Consider the following 4563-nt stretch of genomic DNA (forward strand, 5'->3'; position numbering starts at 1 on the left):
TCGTAAATAAAGTATTATTATTATTACTAAAAGAAACCAAATCCATTAAAAAATTCACTCAAAGGTAAATAAAAAAGGAACACCTTCGACTGGTCATCCTCTTACCAGCCTTGAAGGATCTTGAAGGATCGTCCTTGAAGGATCCTCGTGGATTTGGACATTCTCGTAGGATTTTCTCGTAGGATCCAGCGCGAAAGAGCCGCGCTTCACCCTGAGCACGATCTGATAAGAGAATGCGCGACGCGTGGGATGCTGGGAAGAGGGGTTGAAGCGGTCCAAGCCGGCGCCCTCGCTCCACAAGTTCCTTCAGTAGACGCGCGCTGCTACAATCGGTTGGACCCTAGCTCGAATCCTCCCCGTAGATCGCGTTCGTACCATATCCTCGATCATCGAGTCCTCGATCCTGCCGAAGGGTCCTTCCACGATCTTCGAAACACCTTTGAGAAGCAAGTTCGGATCCAACTTCCCCGAACTCATCCTCCATTTCGAACTTTTCCAAACGACTGTTTGGCCGAACGCGGCACGTGTCATCGAGGATAACGTGAATCGATCGAAGAGGATCTCGGATTCCATCAGTTCTCGGCGAAATTACCGTTAATCGACGATCTCCGCGGTTTTACTTCAACTAGAAACTTCAGGCACCGAAACTTCAGCGCTCCGTTAACCGCGCCGAAGTTATGCCAACGTTAAGTCAAGTTTAACCGTCTTGGAATGTCGATTCAAGGGGAAGATTCTTCGGGAGCAGTGTTCGGAATTGATACGTTGAGCCGAGTGTCAAAGGAACTGTCCACGTAAGTTTAACGATTCCAGGGTAATTTGGAAGAATTTAGAGAAAAATGCGTAGCAAAGAAAAGTTCGTTTCTTTATCGTGAAATACTGCCAGGAGCCAACCAGGACGTTTTTTAATTTCCAAATGAAATTGTTCTAAATACCGTCGCGTTCAACGATTCCGGGACACATCGAGAACAGTGCCAAGTTTTCAATGAATTCGTCGTGAGTTCAGTTAAACTATCGCGGAAAAACGTTAGAAGTAAAAAGTGGTCCAAGACTGCCAGGTTTAAATTCACTCGCGTTGAACCGAGTTTGAGGATACTTGGAGGAAAATAGCGGCGAAGGAGCGTCAGATACGAAAGCAAATTGGGAAAATCTGAGGACTAACGCTCCTGGAAGGCCAGAATAAAAACTGCCAAATTGAGTAACAGTCCGTAAACACGTTATCAATTCTAGGGAACCATTGACAAAGAAAACTACTGCAAGAGCGCCCAACTCACGAAACAACTCGCCACTGTGTTAACTTTATGATGATCTGAGATATTAAATAAAAATCAAAACGGAAGAACTGCCAACAACTCTTGAATTTCGAAAGGAACTTGTGTCGCGTCGTGTCGAGAGACAATGACGGCATTTAGAACCACGTGAACGACTTCGCAGCGATATACCTCGTGATAGGACCCATCGAAGCATCGTGTCCCACGTTGATAGTGCGAAACGTGTAAACCGCTAGGGGCAAGGATGGAACAGCACCAAGGCGTCGAGGGAACAGCGACGACGACCGAAGAGGCAAACTTCTAACTGAAGGTGAGTGTTTCCCCTCTCGAGACGCGTGCAAGTCGCCCTGCTCGGTTTTACGAGCCGGTGATCCTTCTACGAGAAGTCCCTGGTCCTCGCAGGATCGTCGCGACACCGCTGACCTGTCTTCCATAGATCCTCGCGAGACGATGCTTCGAGGTTGCTGGTTGATCTAGATTCCTCGTGTTTTCCGCTGGGATAGATCTCTTTCTTTGTCTCGAGTTTTTCTTTGGGTAGCTTATTTCAGGGATCAGGGGAGATATCGGTTTCGAAAAATTGTGTGTTTCGTTGTGGATTTTTGGGAAGGTGCTATATATATGTAGGTAGTTTTAGTGAAATTAACACTAAACATATCACGAGAGGTTGAACAGCCGTTTTATATTTTTTTGGGCACAATTTTTATATACAATATAAATTTATATATCATTGTTTCGTGTATTATCGAAATCGTGGGAAATATTTTTAAGTGCAATTGGAAAAGTGTCTTTAACCTCTTCAGGGAGGATTTTTCTTCACACTTTCCTTGTATCTCTAATTGTACATCGGAAATAACATTATCAGTGCAGCAAAACTATACAATTTTTACTCCTTTTGTTGAGAGATTCTGTAGTGAATTAGTAATTATCGAATTTTTGTTCTTTTTATTATTGATTTCTTATTATTGTAATTATGAAAGAACTAAAGGTTCACGTATGTGGCCAAGGATATGAAGAGGTTAAGACCAGTTATTTAATTGATCACGTTAGAAATAGATAGAAATAAATGACGATAGGTTAGTATTAAAGGGGAAAGTTGAATAAGTGAACCTTACGTGAAATTACCTAAGTATTAATTAATGTCTATAGCTATAAAGAATAAAAACGTTTGAAAAGAAAAACATTTTTTCAAACTTACATAAAAAGTACATCAATCTTCATATTTTGAAGATCCAAATTACAAGGTTCTAAATAATTTTTATTTGAAATTAAATTCATCGAAGAAACATAGTGTGTAGAACACATTCACGTACTAATACACACGTCAATTCATTTTCAATATACAATATTCATACGTGAAATATAATTTTGTCCATTTCAAAGTCTAATTTCATGCTAACATATATATACATTCAGATGCCATCTAACACACGTGGAAAGAATTCATTTTGCATACAAAATTTTCATAATATGTGAAATATAATTTTGTCAAACTAATTTCTAATCAACGTCCAAAATATCCATTTCAATGTCTAAATTCATACTAAATTTACGTATATCCAGACGCCATCTACACTGACTAAAAATTAAATAAAATATAATAACATTAAACTTTCTATAATTCCTATTTTTCAAAATACATACAATACGAAAAATACTATACGAAACATAATTTTTTCCAAAACATACCACCAACAAAACACTTCGAAAAACGAAATTCGTGGTCTAATACTCCATATACCGTCTGCGATGGTTTAATTAGTGGTAAACTAATTAGAAGTTCGTTCGCGTTTCGCGGTGAAACAAGTTGGCGCGTGGACTGTAAAAAAAAAATAGAATCAATTTACCGCGTTACCCGTTAATTGAGACTTCTGCTTCTTTTATTTGTTTCGTTGAAGGACCGCTGGGTTCTGCATCGTACAAAAACCGAAACCTGAATTGGATTTCTCGCCAGCGTCGCTTAAACGACGCGCTTTTTGTTAGCATGCCTTCATTATGAAACGTCGCGTCGAAACGTCTCCATTAGGGATTTACTTTGGTCGAATGAATGAAATGATGAATGTTATTAATCGACTGCTTCTTAAATTAATTGAGCCGGTGAACCGTTTTTTAGAATACAATTCATTTTTGTCATGTCATACGTGATTAATTGTTAAACGAATTCGAGGTAACACTGTGTTTGCAATGAGTTGTTTATTAATTACGTAAAAGTCATTGGTAATATAAAATATTTTATCAATATAAAATTTAATTAATATGATATATGGTAATATATATATTTTTTTGTAGTAGTTTATGGGCTGTCAATTAATTTTTGAATCACTCAAGATTCTTTGATTTTAATTAATTTATTTGAATTAGAAGTGTGACGAGATAATAAAAAATATTATAATATAATATTATATCAATAAAAAAATTTTACTTGTCACAGCGAGTGATTAGTTTATTTCCATAGTTCAAGATTTTATTTAACAATGTTTAGGGGTAGTTTGAGAAATCCTATGTGTCCTTACATGAGGTCAGGATTAAAAATGGTCAAATTCTTCCATACGAAATTAATGAACAGCCTTGTATAACGATTTCATTCTATTATACATCTTCGGTTATTATTATTCTCCTCAACAAGAATTTTAACTTCATTACTGTCATTAGAGTAATAAACTGCATAATATAATTATTACTATCGCGAAACATATTCGTAAGGGCGTGTGTTGGAAATAATGTTTAAATCCAAATTCAGCGAGTCGAATAAAACCTTCGAGCTGGTCCGGAGGCTGAAACGCCTATCAATTTCGACTTATCGATCTTTGAACGGTTTAACTTCTAGCGAACTAGAGGTAAAATCTTCCCAAGGTCACGGGACCATGAAACTGATTGTCAACGCTGAAACGTCAACAGACACTTTGGCGACGAAACCATTGTTGAATAAAACATGACCGCGGAAACTGGGTAGAAATGCAGTCGGTTTCCTGTGATAGATTTACAAGCTTTGTTATGATATAACAACGTCCCAGGAAGCGAGTCGTAATCGTTTACCGCAGTCTTGGAATGATGTATTTCGAAACAGGAATTATGAAAATAAAATGTGAAAAATCGTGGACACATTTTCAGAATTGCTCAGAAGCATTTCAGAAATTAATTGAAATTTTTAGAAGCTTATAATATAAAAATTATATATTTTGAGGCAGGATTTATGAAAGTGAAATGTGAAAAATCGAAGAAAAATGTTCAGAAATGAATTAAAATTCATGTAAAACAGTATTTCTATGATTCTGTCACTTTGAAATAAATAGAAGCT

The 4563-nt window shown here is 37.2% G+C and overlaps 1 protein-coding gene across 1 annotated transcript in view; it reads left to right on the top strand.

Annotated features, from left to right (window-relative positions):
- Positions 1-205: 205 nt before the first annotated feature.
- LOC128892993 (uncharacterized) overlaps positions 206-4563 on the top strand; it is a 175694-nt gene continuing 171336 nt past the window's right edge. Inside the window, exon 1 of the mRNA XM_054153692.1 lies at positions 206-1578. The gene's annotated coding sequence lies outside the window, so the exon portion shown is untranslated. The remainder of the gene's footprint in view (positions 1579-4563) is intronic.

The sequence above is a fragment of the Hylaeus anthracinus genome, unplaced genomic scaffold, assembly GCF_026225885.1.
Source record: "Hylaeus anthracinus isolate JK02 unplaced genomic scaffold, UHH_iyHylAnth1.0_haploid 2, whole genome shotgun sequence".
Lineage (NCBI taxonomy): Eukaryota > Metazoa > Arthropoda > Insecta > Hymenoptera > Colletidae > Hylaeus > Hylaeus anthracinus.